The following is a 17123-nucleotide window of genomic DNA, read 5'->3' as shown; positions in this document are numbered from 1 at the left end:
AAAAAAAGTAAGAGCTGTTCAGTTTCCTTTCTGCTTTTTAATGTTTACAGTGATTCACTTACATTTTATATAGAAATGTGTCTCCACACACATGAAATTGGGGAAAAGTTGGATTTAAATATGCTCGTTTTGGAATTAGTTTAATCCGGTGAACATCTGAGTATTTACTGTGCTGAGATGATGCAAAATGACTAAGGCAAACACTCCTTCCCTCTGAGTCTCAGAACTAACTGGGGAGACAGACAGCCCAGCTAATTATAAACATGGCAGAATGTGCTCAAGGGCTGTGAGAGAGGCGTGAACTATGACAGGATCACAGAGGGAAGAGCCCACAGTCGAGCCTGGGGGAGACACGGAAGGCCGCAGAGCCGGGTGGGCGTTGAGCTAGATCGGGAACTGTGCGTCTGGGGAGGGGCCCAGAGCAGCATGAGGCACACTTAGGGAAAAAGTTTCTAGCTTCTGTCTCAGACCATCACTCTAATAATTCCACACTGTCCGACCGTGAAGCTCCAGAGAAATGTAAGGAACTAGTTTTGTCGTGAGTGCGTTGTTGCTGTTATCATTTAATCAGAGCGCTTCAAGGGGTCGTCTAGGATAAGCAGGCTGGCACAGATAACCTTCTCTGGGGGTGTCACTCCCTGAATATCCAGGGACTCATTTGAGGGTGACTCCACTGATGGAAATATCAGACATCATGAAAGCCCTCAAGGAGATATCTCTGGGGGGACGTGGGGCTTAGTGAGAAGAGCCCACTTGGGCAGTTGCATTGGTCATAATCTCCAAGGCTGCTTCACCTGGTGTAGGGAGAATAGCAGTAAGAAGACAGTGAACTGACAGAGCCCCATGATCTATTGTGGGGCTGGAAAGCAAGGACCATGGTGTACGTAGCTTGGCATCCCCAGAGCCCACGTTGGTAACTTGCCAATGAGGAATGAATGGTACTGAATTTCCCCTTCTTACCAGTAGAAGTTAGTAATGATCTTACCTGTTCTACCAACTTAGCTACTCCATAGCGATTAGTTAATTCAATAAATAATTACTGAATAGCTTCCATGTGCCAGGCACAGTCTTGACTCATTCTTACCGCCTAAAAAGCACACCTGCCTCCTTGGGTTCCCTGGGTTTTGCAAGGATGAGCCTATTCCTAAATTTTCTTGCTAAAAGTTCCCTGAGTCCTGGATGACATCGACTCAAGTCACCATATTGTATTTGTCAGATTTTATGATTTAAAAATTTATTATTTGACCCTTCAGTTCTCAATTTTATTGGCTATTTATAATGATTTATGTTCTACTTATTTACCTAACCATTTGGAGTTCTAAGAGTTGTTTCATAAGCATCAAAACTGACTGGACTGGATTAAGTATCCGTTTTAAAAGTTCCTAGTATTTGCTACAAATCCCACACTTAGCAAGTGCAAGGTTTATTTTGAAATCACAGGGGTGAAATTGTATGGTCTTCAATGTCCATGAGGGAACAGATTTTCCCCTGCATTCTGGACCACAATTTATTATTGTTTAAATCAATGCATGACTCTTTGCATACCAGCCTGTACTTTGGGTCATACGGAGTTAACCTCAGAACAAAATCACTTTGTTCAATGAAAAACAGGGCCCCTCCAGTCCTCTGGACCCCTTTCCATGTATTCCATAAGAAAAAAAGTTTATTTGACTGCATGATAACCTCAAGCATAATTCCTCATAGAAATAACCTGACAAATGTCTTCCCCACCCTGCCACCGAGGGGAACTTAATACCGGCTATAGCTTAACTCCTGCAAGGCAGGTAGACAGTAGTCCAGAAAAATGATAGCTTAGGAGAGCAGGCACTTCTTAACAAAATAGTAATAATGAAACATTCTCATATGTATTCAAAGTTCTTTTACATGCATTCTCAATTTTATCCTTTCAGTAGTTCCAAGTCTTTCACAGTATTATGCTACTAAAACAATTTTCTAGAATCATGGAAACTACTTCAGCTTTAATTCCCCTAAAAGCAAGGTGGTTAGTAGGTGAGCAGGGTTTTGAAAGTTTCTGACATGTCTGTGGTTTATCCCCATTTTTTTTTTTCTTACACTTTTAAGAAGGCATTTGTCCAATAGCCCCCATATTTTGGTGCCATCTTAGAGATGGAGGTGCTGCTCCTTAAGGGACTGCTACATGAATTTGGGTCTCCTGGTATAATATTTTGTGATCTTGCTTGGCTAAGGGTATCTAAGATTCTTACGTGTGATAGAAAAACACTTCTGTGTGTTTCTCCTTTGTTCCCATACTAGTAGCACGCTCACTACACTTCTGACACCAGATGTGTATTTTTTCCCCCCAAGCAATTCTCTGTGACACCAGCTGGGTGTCCTACAATTCAGTTCAATTCTGACACTAACTGGAGTTAGCTCAGATCCCACAGGTTAAGGGCTCAGTCACAAGAGACTGTCCCCCTACTTCAGACACCAATCGCAAGTAGTAGTAGGTTCCTGGGTTACCTGCAATTTCTATGTGACTTGGCCACAAACGGGACTATGACTTCCTATGACTTCCTATGACTTCCTTCTTGGATTCAGTCATTTACTAGAAAATCTCACAGAACTCAGGGAAGCACTTACTGATGTTTATCAGTTTATTATATAATAAAGGATATCGTAAAGGATATAGATAAAGAGGTACATAGGGTGAGATCTGGAAGGGTCCCTAGTGCAGGAGCTTCTGTCCCCGTGGAGTTGGATTGTGCCACCCTCCCTATACGTGGATGTGTTCATCAACCCAGAAGCTCTCTGAGCACTGTACTTTTGGGATTTTTATGGAAGCTTCATCACATAGGCTTAATTAATGGATCATTAGCTCAAGTTCCAGCCCTCTCCCCTCTCTGGAAAATGGAGGTGGGGTGTGGTGAGGCTGAAAGTTCCAAGCTTCTAATCATATTTGGTCTCTCTGGCAACTAGCTTCCATTCAGGAGCCCACTGAGTGTCACCTTGTTGGAACAAAAGACATTCCTATTACCCAGGAAATTCCAAGGGCTTTAAGAGCTCTGTGTAAGGCACCAGGGTCAAAACCAAATATTAGAACAAAAGATGTTCCTAGGGCTCTTATCATTTAGGACATTTCAAGGGATTCAGGAGCTCTGTTCCAAGAACTGGGGTCAGAGACCAATATATATGTATTTTCTATTATTTCACATAGAAGAGAAGATTTTATTTGAACTATTTAAACTTTGTAATGTGGAAGCTCCAGGGCTGTCTATGTCTACTGTTTTGGATCCAGTGGCCTTTGGGGATAGGACTAGTGCTTTATAAAATTGCAACAAAGACATATCTTGCTCCCTGCCTTTCCACCTCTGATATGCATTGTCAGTCTCCCAAGGCCCTCCTGGTCTGGTCTCTCTGCTCACTGTTTATTGCTCTCCCTGTCACTTGGGGTGTGTGCGTAGTGGGCAGTCATTTTTCTGTTTGTCTAACACATTTTTTTTGTCTGAGAATTACCCTCCTCCCTTACTGAATTTTTTGAGAACTTCTCCTCCCCTTACTCACCATGGGGTTCCAGTGAAAGCTGTCATCTTTTATGAATGTGTACTATGGCCCTCATGGCCATGGCTGATTAGCCCAGAGTTGGCATTGACTGAGTCTGGGCCAATCAGAATCCTTCCCTGGGATTTTAAAAAACTGGAATGAAGAAGAAAGTCAGTCCCTCTCTGGAGGTTCCAGTGGTGGGTGGTAAAACTCAAGAGAGCTCTTGATGTCTTATTTCTTGCCATGCAGAGGAGACCAATGTGCAGTGAGAAATGGTGCTGCTATGTAAACAGAAGCAGAAATGAGAGATGGAACCAGGATGTAAGTGCTTTCTGGTTGCAAGTGCTCCTAAGCAAAGCTGGATCCTAGCCTTTCTCTCAGTTTGGTCCTTCAACTTTTCCTTGGATTTCGTGGTCTAATGAATCCCCCTTTCAATTCTGCTAGTTCAAATTGGATTTCTGTCACCTGCAACCAGAAGAGTCCTGTCTGGTACCCCCCCCCTCCCCCTCCCCCAGACCCCTTCCTCCAGCATTTGAAAGATACCTATCTTGTAACTCATCTTTTCTGGGCCCCAAACATCAACTATCTAATTTGGTTAGATAATAGTTACACACAGTTTTGAGGAAACAGTGTTCCCACTAAACTCTGGAGACACTTCCCTACTTTGTTATCTTATCAATTATTGATACTAAGGTGGGATTTTTGGGCTTGGCAGAAGGTTGTTAAGAGGCTTGGTGATATGCCTCAAATAACAGAGGGATAGATTAATGGGGCCCTGCCACTGCATGAACACCTTCTGCTTTTGGAATATAGAGCTGTTGACTTGGCATACTTTGCTGACGAAAGTATTGAAGAAATATGAAAATGAAAGAGAAAATCTGGTTGTAGTTTTGTGAAACTGTAATTTATGCCAATACAATTTCTTGATAATATCTGAATTAGATTTTAAGGAGTTCTGTCTGTTCTATCTGATGGATTTCTCAATTTTGCTTACCAATTCTCTGTCTGAATGTTGTAACTTTGCAGGTTGACTTAACTTTCTAGGAGTAAAAACATTAATACCTCAAATGAAAGAAAGTCCTGAAAGGAGTGAATTGGATAGAGAAGGGAGAAAATGTAGAACTTGAAAAAGACAAACAGAACAGAAAAGGAACACAACAAAGGAGATGGGAAAATGAGTGAAGGAGTGATAGGCAAGTATCATGAAACAGGAGAAAGAAGAGGTCAGTGAAACCAAGAAGAAATTAAGTAGGGAGCATGAATCTTCTTCTATTTTGGAAGAAATGGAGAGCGTCTCATGCTTCCAGGAGGGAAAAAAGTCAAAAGTAACAACAAAGTTCCAACCCACGGTTTCCTGTCCAGCTGGAGTGAGTGGTTAGCTAAGGAATGAGCACCAGCAGTACGAGTCTAGTAGCCTTTCCTACGCACTTACAGTTCAGGTTGGTTCTGATCTGGCTCAGGCCATGATATTCTGAGCCAGAGTAAGTTTTGTCCAATTTGGGACTGGATCCAGTTTCAGTCCAGCTTTTGGTCCAGAAAGATGCTGCCGGGAACATTCTGACATCCCGAGTCCCATTCCCTGGCCTCTCCTTATGGGAAGACTTAAAGACAGGGACTCTTGTAATGCTCTGGCTAGCTTCCTCCTTGACTTAGAACTCTAGCATGAGTCTGCCCATCTCCTTGGAAACACAGCTCCTAGTTTAGGTTCTGGAGTGAGTGAGCTAATTTCTTGCCCCAGAAGATGATATGTCTGTCATGTAGTCTCATTTTTCTCCTTTGTTTTCCTTTCTTTTGTGTTGGTTAGATGAGCTATTTTCTTACATTTTCATTAACTCATGCCTCCACTGGCTTGTAAAGCACAAAGAATCAGCTGATTCATCTAGAAAACAGCTTCATGCTCCCTACACACTGTGGATTCAGCATAAATGCAGTTTAATCCTATCACCTCCCAGACAAAGTCAGCCTTTCAGTTCCTTCTTGAAGGGTGAGCAAGGACAATAGGAGAGTGTTTCAGTGGTTTCAGAATAGTTAGGAGCAAGAATGTCACAAGCCATGGAATATACAAAACCTTTGCCAGCCAATATGTTTGATAGATGATAAATGTGTTTGTAAAATAAATCCACACTTGGGCAGGGACCCATTATCAACAGCTGCGAAGCTTAAAGAGGATATCCTGCAGGGATACTTTCACAAACATAAAAACACATAAATAGATATCAGGGTTGTTTCAGATGGACTCTGTCACCACTAAAAAGTCACTTTTCAGAGGTAAAATGTCACCATGAGAATTTCATTGCTTCAGGAATGACCTTAGCTATGTTATTTATGGACTAGAATTCAAGACTTTTCCTTAGTGTGCCACCTTACTGAGCTGGAAATCAAACGGAGCGGAGATGGTGGAGAGCAGTTGTTTTGTGTTGTGATAGAGCATCATGCTGATCCCAACTGCTAAACCAGCTGCATTATAAATAACCCACATAGAACAGGTGCGATGTGGGTTGGGGAGAGCTTCGGGACATATTTGTGAATGAAATGGTTAGTCACGTAAAACTCTATAAATATTGAAAGGCAACTATAATCACTGATATGTATTTTTATGAAAAAACTGAATTGAAAAGTTAGATCGAAGTTACTTAGTGGTAACGTAATGGCCAGCCTTCATGAATTCAGTGTCTTAGTGAATCTGTATTCCATTTTATGCGGTCCTCCAAACCAGAAGACTGAGCAGGAACTCTCTTTCTCCTGCATGCCCCACGTCCAGCCGGCCATCAGGCCCTTCATGTCCACCACTTAGATATTTATTGAGTCGTCTCACCTTTTTTTTTCTTCTAAGTTTTATGGAGATATAATTGCCATGTAACACTGTATTAGTTTCATGTGTACAGCACAGTGATTTGATACATGCATCTATTGTGAAATGATCACCACAATAAGCTCAGTTAACATCCATCACCACACATAGTTGCACTTTTTTTTTTCTTGTGAGGAACTTTGAAAATCTACTCTCTCAGCAACTTTTGAATATCCAGTATAGTATTGTCAACTATAGTCACCATGCTGCACATTACATCCCTAGGACTTGTTTATCTTATACCTGGAAGTTGGTACCTTTTGACCACTTTCACCATTTCACTCCCCCCGCACTCCCCACCTCTGGCAATGACCAATCGGTTCTGTTTCTATGAGCTTGGCTTTTTAGATTCCACACATAAGTGAAATCATATAGTATTTGTCTTTCTCTGTCTGACTTATCTCAGCATAATACCATCAAGGTCCATCCATGTTGTTGCAAACGGCAGGATTTCCTTCTTTTTTTTATTAGCCCCCCCCACCGCCCCGCCTTAAACTCCATAACCAATAACCTTGGTTCAGTTTACAGTGAGTCACCAACATACAAACGAGTTTGTAAGTCCAATTTGTTCGTAAGTCCAACAAAGTTAGCCTGGGTACCCAACTAACATAATCAGCTATATAGTACTGTACTGTAATATGTTTATAATACTTTTCACACAAATATTACATTGAAAACAAACACGAAAAATAAAGAAAACATTTTTAGTCTTACAATACAGTACCTTGAAAAGTACAGTAGTACAGTACAACAGCTGGCATCCAGGGGCTGGCATCGAATGAAGAGGCAAGAAGAGTTACGGACTGGAGGAGGGAGAGGAGGTGGGAGATGGTAGACCTGAAGGATCGTCAGCACTAGGAGATGGAGGGCAAGCTGCAACTTGACTCACGCCTGATGTTATGGCACAGATTCTTGTTCCTGGCTGGATTCAATTCTATCTGCCCTCTTGAAAAAACGATCCAGTGATGTCTGGGTAGTAGCTCCTTTTTTCTCATCATAGATGACACGGTAGCACTGGAGTGCATTCTGAAGGGCTGCTGCAACCTTCGTGTACCGTTCTGTGTTTAGGTCCTTTACCTCAAAAACTAACAGTGCCTCCTCAAATAAAGAAAATCCCCTTGCCATTTCCTGTGTCGTGAATCTCTTCAGTTCTTCAGTTACTTTTCCTTCCTCTTGTCCCTTTTCGTTCTTTCTTTGGGCCTCCAATTCCATCAGGTCTTCATTAGTAAGGTCCTCGTGTTGCACAGCAAGGAGCCCAATGAAGTCGTCCTCTTGCAGATCTAGCTCCATCTTCTCGCTGAGTGTCACTAAGTTGCTAAAGACCTCTTTGGACTCCTCATCCACCTTTTCAGATCCACAGAAATCATGAACAAACTGCGGGCAAAGTTTCCTCCAAATCTTATTACTGGTAACGGCCTTGCTCCACTCTCTCAATTATTTTCACTTTTATTTCCATCGTTATCACTTGGCGCTTCTTAGCAGTACCAGCCACATCACCACTGCTTTTATGCTTGCTTTCAGACATCCTGGGCTTGAAATAAAGATTCTGTACTATTGTACTCTATACAGTACTGTACAGTAAAGTACACAAAAGCACAACCAATTGTAGAGGATGCACGCACGTGACAGTGTACACCAGACATGTGAACTAACTTACATGATTGGACATGTGAATGCACGTTCGCATCTTTGAAAGTTTGCAACTTGAAGGTTCGTATGGAGGGGACTTACTGTATATGAGATGTTTCTGACTGAGATTCCACCCCATTTTCACAGCCCTTGTCTCATGCATCCAACACACCTTCCATCCACCTCAAGAAAGCAAATGCTTGCTTAAGGTATCTGTCTCAATGCTCCCCATCTCTTTGTAAAGGATAAAAAAAATGTAAATTCCTGTGCATGGTATATAAAGCCCAATGTGATTAGCCTGCTTAATTGCTTCAGTTATCCCCCTGCCGCCACAGGCACATTTGTATGAAGCTAACTAGAATTCCCTGGAAAAAAATCATGACATTTTTCTCTGTCCACTGCATTAGTGCATGATGTTCTCCTAGCTTTGGATGGCCTGTCCACACTCATCCCAGACTTCTCTGGCCTACCAAACTCCTACTTATCCTTCATAATTTTGTCCCAAAGTCTCTTCCAGTCTCCTCTGTGAAGCATTTCTTGGGCATCCCTGCAGAGTTAGAGAAGCATAATGAATGCTTATTTACTTTGCTGTTCAGCACCTGCACACCCTTTTGGGGGGCAGAGTTTTACTTTGATGGCACCCCTTTCCCATTTCAGTCCATGTGCTTCAAGTGAGACTGATGTCATCCCTGGGCCTCAGGGAGTGGAGCATGGGACTGAGGCTGAATCAATCTGAGTAGTCCATCCCCTTGGCCACAGCCATTTTCAGCCATGATCATGTGATCAAAAGTGGGCCAATCAAAGTCAAATGAAATTCAATTCTGGTCCTGCTGTTTGAGCTATTGGGGAAGCAGAGTTTCTTGTTATTGAACTAGAGGTTGTGAAGCTATGAACCTGCAGTGGCTAGAAAGCATCCCATGGAGTCAAAATTGGAGCTTATCTAGAGGAAGCAAAGCTGGAAGGAAGAGCCCAGAGAGACATTGTTTGTGACTGAACTAAGCTCCTCAACAGGCAAGATCCAATATTAACCCCTCAGTTCTGTGACCCCATAAAATACCCCTTTTTTCTCTTTTGCTTAAGCCAGTTGTTTTTGGGTTTTCTGTCAACTGTAACACAAATAATCCCAACTGATACCTCAATTATTTATCTCTGTTTCATAGCACCTTATATATCCTCATATTTTGCCCTTGTCCTACTGTGGAGATTTGACTAAAACCTACTGTCTGGGTGAAGGTGGAGAATCTAGGGCTTTCCTGTCTAAGGGAGGCATGGAAATCAACTACCAAGGTCTTCCTTCAATGTTATTGACTGAGCATATTACATATCTGGCATAGCATTGTATGCCTGGAGGAAGAATGGATAAAAACTGGAGAAGACAAAAGTAGAAGGACATAGGGCAAGGATAGAGGTGGTTTCTATACTAAATGCAGGAAGATGGAATTACCTCTGGGTCTTTGCCTCTATTCAGATACAAAGAAAAGGAAGGATTGAGTTGAGAAAGGAAGAAGAATGGAGGTTTCTACCCCAGCCACTCACAGTAGTGAGGACCAGGGAAGATATTGCCTTCCTGTTTATATTTTCAAAGAATATGGAGTCAGGAGCCAGATGAACCTAGACTTGACCTGCCTTAATCATGGTTCCCATGGAAATTGATCATGAGCATAGGCATTTTCACAACTTTCACAAGGGGAGTCCTTGACTATTTAGAATTTAGGTGGAACCAAAACAATATAATTTCCTAAGGTGGCAACCTAGAGACCAAGGGCTAACTTAATAGGTCAGTTTAAGAATGACAGCCTAGTGATCCATGGTGATGCTCAACAGGGCCCTGATGGCCCTTGTCCAACACTGGATTTGCTCCAGATGTCCCCAGAAGCTCTGTTTGATAGTTTGATAATATGTTATTTCAAAATTCCCTTTGATTAAGGAACAGGCCAAAGACTATTAGATATCACTGGAGTTGATGTTCCTTATTCTGGAAGAAAGAGGTACTGTAGTTAATAACAAAGAGCCCACCATTAGTCAAACACACACGTGGAATCTAGAAACATTTCAAATGGACTATTTCAGATCCAAGTGATATATTCTACTTACTTCCAAATTTTCAGGGTGGTGGGAATTAGAAAATTCAACTTATCCTTAGTCTTAAGTGCTTGGGACATGTCATGTGTGGCCAACCATATGGGTAACTAAGACTCTCTTTTGTCCCCCTCTCCCTGATAGTCTCTCTGCCTCTTTCCTTGCCTTACAGCTCCTTAGTGTTCTGCTTCTTTATTCTTCCTTTCCTCCCACCTTTCTGTCTAATTTCGTGTCTAGCTTCAGGGGAGTGTTGTCTGACATTCTTTGCTTTCCTGGGGGTGGGAGCAGGAATGAGGTGGGGGCTTCGGGTCCTAAATGAAGAGGAGGGATGGGAAACATTCTCTTTGAAGATAATCTTAGGATAGAAATTTTAAGTAATTGGATTGCTAACGTTAGCTTTCTGCTAACAATTCCCCTTGTTATTCCATTAAAAGGGTTTATTCTTCTACTTATCCTTGGGTTACCTTACAGAACCCAGGTATCTTGGTAGGTACCAGGATCCAAGAGCAGGTATGGTAAAGGCCTGTTACATGAGAAAAGTTAACTGCACAAAGGATCACCATGCTTCTGAGATCTAGGGCAGAAGACACTCAGATATTCTTTTAGGCTTTTACTTGGCCACATAGCAATTGCCTCATTTTATGGCTTTTGGATTAAAATTCCTGAACTGAGAAATCAGGGTGTGAGTGGCTTATATTTTCATGGTTTCCACTAGAAAAAGGAATTATGGTCTCGGAAAGGACAGCAATATCTTCTTGATTTTCTACCATCTCAAAACAGATGGAGCCCTGGCTCAACTTTGTCTTTGGCTCTGCTAAGCAGTTACTATAGGGAAGTTGAATGTGACTCCAATTACATGAATTATATTTATCCTATTGTGTTTTAACTACTTTTTTACTTATTTATGACTTCCCATTAGACCATAGGGCCCTGGAAGTCTGCCTTTTCACCTCTAAGACCCCATTGCCCAGCAAATGCTTGAAGCATTATTGATGCTTTTCTCTGTTGAATGCAGGGGTGAAGTAACAACATAGAGAACATCAGGAATGTTTATTTAAAGTTTTCAGAAGGGATTTGGGAACATTTTCTTGATTTTCTCACGTGTGGAGCACCTTTATTGACAAAACTTTGTTTTTAAAGAAGCAATGATAAAAATAAGTATAAAGAGGTTGAATAAACTGAAAAAAAGTCACTGTTGACAATGTTTCTCAAAATGTGGCTGGTAGACCACCAGGTTCCTCCTGAAAGCATGTTTGGGGTATACATTGCTGTTTTCTCTCTCTTATTCTGTGTCCCCCACCCCCCAAATATTCTCCCACAATCTATTAAGTTTAATTTATTCTTGCTTCAAATGAAATAAATCATATATGGTTTTTAGTTATCATTTTGAGAGGAAGAAATTGAGGCCATTGGAAATACAATGCTTTGTCCTAATGCCCAGTGAATCCCTGGCCTCAGACCTCCAGATCCTACACTGTTTTTCACCCCGCCCCCCCTCATTTTTAACATCCTTCTTGAGATTGGGCTGGGTGCCCTTTCCTGACCATTTTGTAGCAGGTAGAAGAAAGGGCAGTAAGAATGATGTAGAGATATATGGGTTTGTTTTGTGAAAAAAAAATGTAACTCAAGGATTTAAAAATTTTGTATTTTATTAATATGGTCACCAAAAATACCCATCCAGATCAATGAATATTTATATTACAAACACAGAATGGTTTATCCTCAGAGATACCAGCTGTTCATTAATTTTACCCAGAAAATTTAAAAAAGGATAGGATGTATATTTTACATGTAGTTTCTTTTTTTCTTTTTTTTTTTTTTTGCAGTACGCGGGCCTATCACTGTTGTGGCCTCTCCCGTTGCGGAGCACAGGCTCCGGACATGCAGGCTCAGTGACCATGGCTCATGGGCCCAGCCGCTCCGCGGCATGTGGGATCTTCCCGGACCGGGGCACGAACCCATGTCCCCTGCATCAGCAGGCGGACTCTCAACCACTGCGCCACCAGGGAAGCCCTACATGTAGTTTCTTTACACACACATTATTTATTTCCTTCTTAGTCTCTTCTTGGTGGGCTATAGAATTATTTTGCTGGGTGAATTATGGAATAATTGCTTGGTAAGCTCACAAAAGAAGTTAAAGTGGAAAAGGATTCGTTTCTAGGCATACAAACTTTGCTCTAAGTCACAGAGGAGCTGAGCCTGATATTTTTAAGGATTAGCAATGACCAAAATATGTCCTTTCTGCTGGATGGCTGCTAAAAATGTGTCCATATCGGGACAGGGGTTCCCTTTATAACTTTATCTCTCCTATTCTCTCCTCTCCTCTCTTCCCTTCTTTTCTCCTGGCTCTCCTCCACTTCCCTCTCCTCTTTTTTTTTTCCTCTTTAATTTAGTTTTATTTATTTTTTTATACAGCAGGTTCTTATTAGTCATCCGTTTTATCCACAGCAGTGTATACACATCAATCCCAATTGCCCAATTCATCACCGCCCCACCTTGGTGTCCATACATTTGTCCTCTACATCTGTGTCTCAATTTCTGCCCTGCAAACTGGTTCATCTGTACCATTTTTCTAGGTTCCACATATATGCGTTAATATACGATATTTGTTTTTCTCTTTCTGACTTACTTCACTCTGTATGACAGTCTCTAGATCCATCCACGTCTCTACAAATGACCCATTTTCTTTCCTTTTTATGGCCGAGTAATATTCCATTGTATACATGTACCACATCTTCTTTATCCATTCGTCTGTCGATGGGCATTTAGGTTGCTTCCATGACCTGGCTATTGTAAATAGTGCTGCAATGAACATTGGGGTGCGTGTGTCTTTTTGAATTGTGGTTTTCTCTGGGTATATGTCCAGTAGTGGGATTGCTGGATCATATGGTAATTTTTAGTTTTTTAAGGAACCTCCATACTGTTCTCCATAGTGGCTGTATCAATTTACATTCCCACCAACAGTGCAAGAGGGTTCCCTTTTCTCCACACATTCTCCAGCATTTGTTGTTTGTAGATTTTCTGATGATGCCCATTCTAACTGGTGTGTGGTGATACCTCAAAAATATGGAACACTTCATGAATTTGCGTGTCATCCTTGCACAGGGGCCATGCTAATCTTTTCTGTATCGTTCCAATTTTAGTATATGTGCTGTCAAAGAGAGCACTCCCTCTCCTCTTCTCTTCTCTCCTCTTGTTTTCTTTTAAAAAATGCTCCATATGTTAAGGACAAACACTTACCAGGGTATTTTGTTGGAGTAACATCTTGTCCTTACTCTCATTTGGGGACCCATTTGTGGCCCAGGCATTTAGGCTGTCTGATGCCTTTCAAGTTGCCCCAAGACCCTCAAGCTTTGGGTAAGCTGAGGATACTCCCAGTCCTACAAGAGAAGCATCCAGGTTTCTATATTTTATATCTTCAATGACTATGTAGGGTCAAGTAGAATAGTTGGGGTGAGGAGTGTCTTTTGGCTGAAGATAGAATGGTGGGGATAAGAAATAATTCACTGATAATAATGTTAAGATAGAATTAGAACTTTACATTTTCAATCAATCAAAATTTTTGGAAAAGTTTGAATAACTTGAGAAAATAGTGCCTCACCTCAATTTGCTCACTGTAGCACTCTTTTCTGTTGGTTGGTTTTATGTTTTCCTGGACAAGAGTTTCAATAAGATGAATATATCATTGACCTTCCTCTGTGGGTATCTGGAAGAAAACAAAGGAATCATAAAAGAGTATTTCTATTCTTGCATGAAAACTGCTATAATACTACAAAGTGCTGTTCTGTTTTATAGTGGGAACCATGCAGTAATAGAGTCTTTATGATGAGGTTTCTTGGAATTTTTGTAATGCATGTGGATTTGAAGATGCAGATGGGATGTAAGTCATTAAACATTAGACCATGGCAATAAGTATGCCACTGTTCTTTTGATAACGTACAGAACTGTGTATTTTTGTGTGTGCATGCCTGTGTGGGCTTTCATTTCAAAAGATAAATATATTTTTAAAACTTCGACAAATAAAGTGCTTTTTGACTATTTTTTAGTTAAGGCAAAAAAAAAATGATGGCATGAATCATGTATGCAGTGATTTAGTGGACTCCACACTCATATTGAGAGTAAACCCTCTTAAGATGCCCCTATGAAAAAAAGTTTTTATATGATATAGAGTTTATATGTCTATATTTAAAATTTTATTCCTAACAAATTTTCTCTTGTGAGATTTTTTTAAAAATTAGCTTCTGTTTCTTGGAATAATGTTTAAGAAGGAATTTACTATATATATATATATATATATATATATATATATATATATATATATATATGGGATTTACTATTTTGAAATTTTCTTGTCTTTTTTTTCTTAAAAGTGAAAACAACTCTGAAGATCAAAGGAATCTCTTTTTCAGATTATCCAGGAGTAGAATTTGGGATTTTATTTTAGGAGAAGTATTGAGTACATTCAGAAAATATAAAAAGAAAAAACAACAAAACTCCCAGCTGGAGTGAGAAAAATTAAACCCTTAGAGACATTTTTATCTCTGGCCAATTGGTGATTTTCCAACAGGGTCTGTCTTTTGAAATCTGTTTTTTTCTCTTCAAAATTAAACCCCAGTTGTGTCTTAAAAAGGAAACACTCCACCATTCTGTCTATCATGACTCTATAAATTTACTTTCGTAAAGGAAAAAAAGAGTGTTTCTGAGAGTCTTGGAGTAGTCAACCAGGTGATTTCACAGTTGAATTCACATTGTCTGCATTCTCCCCTGTAATATTTCCTTAGCCTATAGAATATAGAATAAATTCTATAGTGAAACCTCAATAGCATCAGAAGTCTTTCCTGAGAACAAGAAGTCTCACTGTTTATTGTAGCACATATAATATTCATGAAGTGTTTACAGGTGGCCTTTAAATTTCATTATATTAACCATACCTGATGATCTGTTTGGCTCAAGAAACTTTGGCTAGTGAAATATTGAAGATATTCAGCTATGAAGAGAAGGTCACCAGTATAGCAGAAGACAAAAGTAACCAAGCTATCTGTATGTATCATGTACATTCCCTGTACCTGCCAATGTGCAAGGAGCTATAGGGGATATAGCAGATGACACAACCCTCGTCTATAAGAAATTGATGCCTGGAAGGAGATTCAGAGGCAGAAAAGGTATTAGCACGTTCTTGGAGACAGAGGTCTCAGTTGTAGTCATAATAACTAATGGGAGAGAAAAAAGGCAAGAAACAATCTTAGACTTCAGAATACGTGTAACTGTAAAGTATTAGAGTCTTACTTTTAACACAACACTCTTTGACTTTACTTTTATAAATTAACAGTCACCATATTTTGCTTTTCAAATGTCTATAGCTTCCTTTTGGCATTGTTGTGTGTTGATCCCCTTGTATCTCATATCTGTCTCCTAAGGACCCAGGAGCTTAATTAATGAGTGTTTGCAAGTATCACCAGTAATTACTACCCTCCTCACTTGATAGATCTGCTCTGCTGTAGGGCAGGTGAGGGGTTAGTAGAGACCACTATTATCAGAAATAATTAGCTATTTAGCCCGAGGGGAAGGCTTAGTGGCCTAACCATGGGCTTTACCCATCCAGGTGGGATCAGGGGCTCTATTCTCTAGGGGGTCTATGCAGCCTCTTTGTCTCAGAACCAGCAAGTTTGCTCTTTGTGTGTTCTGGCTAACAATTTTCCTTCCCTCAAAAATCTTTGAAAAGTCACCAGGGTACCAGCTGGGAGAAGCATACTGGACTTTGGAGGACCAAGAGCATTTGCCCCCTTCACTAGAGTACTCAGAAATGTTTTCCTACAGTCCCTCTTGTGGCACTTTGTTTCCTGGATTAACTGCTCCAACAGACATGCTCAGGGAGCCTGCAAGAGCAGCAGAACAGGGATAACAATGGGCAGCCCTGGGGACAGCTGGAGGGGGAGACATGCTGTATGTATTAAATCTTCATGGACAGAGAAGATGAAAAGTGGGGTCACATAGGAACCCCAGACTGAAAAACATAAGGGCAGACGTGCTGAGATACAGCACTCCATTTAGGATAAACCTCTTTCTCACATGGACATTTCTATGTAAGATGCTCCAGAGTGGGTATTCACAGGTACTTATTTAATGAACACTAATCATTTTTTAAAAATTTATTATTTTTTAACTTTTTATTTTATATTGGAGTATAGTTGATGAACAATGTTGTGAAACTTTCAGGTGTACAGCAAAGTAATTCAGTTATACATATACATATATTCTTTTGCAAATTCTTTTCCCATTTAGGTTGTTACATAATATTGAGCAGAGTTCCCTGTGCTATACAGTAGGTCCTTATTGGTTATCCATTTAAAATATAGCAGTGTGCGTATGTCAATCCCAAATCCCCTCACTATTCCTTCCCCCCACCCTCCCCACTGGTAACCATAAGTTCCTTCTCTATGTCTGTATGTTTCTGTTTTGTAAGTAAGTTCATTTGTATCATTTCTTTTTAGATTCCACTTATAAGGGATATCATATGATATTTCTCTTTCTCTGTCTGAGTTACTTCATTCAGTATGACAATCTCTAGGTCCGTTGCTGCAAATGGCATTATTTCATTCTTTTTAATGGCTGAGTAATTTTCCATTGTATATATGTACCACATCTTCGTTTTTTAAACCAGCACTCTCCAACAGAAATAAAATGTTCATGGCATATGTAATTTAAAATTTTCTAGCAGCCACACTAAAAAAGTAAAAAGAAACAGGTAAAATTAATTTTAGTAATGCATTTTATTTAACCCAATATATCCAAAATATTATCATTTCAGCACACAATCACTATTAAAATGATTAACGAGCTATTTTACATTATTTTTTCTTTTGTACTAGGTCTTCAAAATTCAATGTGAATTTTACACTTACAGCACATCTCAGTTTGGTCTAGCTACATTTCAAATGCTCCATAGTGCCATGTGGGTAATGGCTTGCATATTGGACAGCATCACTCTAGGGCATGGCCTTGTAGGCCAACTGGTCTTCTGTATGGATAAAGAAAGTACTTTATGTTTTAAAACTGAACAGCG

The 17123-nt window shown here is 40.3% G+C and overlaps 1 non-coding gene across 1 annotated transcript; it reads right to left on the bottom strand.

Annotated features, from left to right (window-relative positions):
• Positions 1–13120: 13120 nt before the first annotated feature.
• Positions 13121–13227, bottom strand: LOC132489903 (U6 spliceosomal RNA). The gene has a single exon (XR_009532270.1). It is a non-coding gene; the product is annotated as a U6 spliceosomal RNA (small nuclear RNA).
• Between the last annotated feature and the right edge of the window lie 3896 nt (positions 13228–17123).

The sequence above is a fragment of the Mesoplodon densirostris genome, chromosome 4 (genome assembly GCF_025265405.1).
Source record: "Mesoplodon densirostris isolate mMesDen1 chromosome 4, mMesDen1 primary haplotype, whole genome shotgun sequence".
Classification (NCBI taxonomy): Eukaryota; Metazoa; Chordata; class Mammalia; order Artiodactyla; family Ziphiidae; genus Mesoplodon; species Mesoplodon densirostris.
This window is presented reverse-complemented; position numbering and strand designations above follow the sequence as displayed.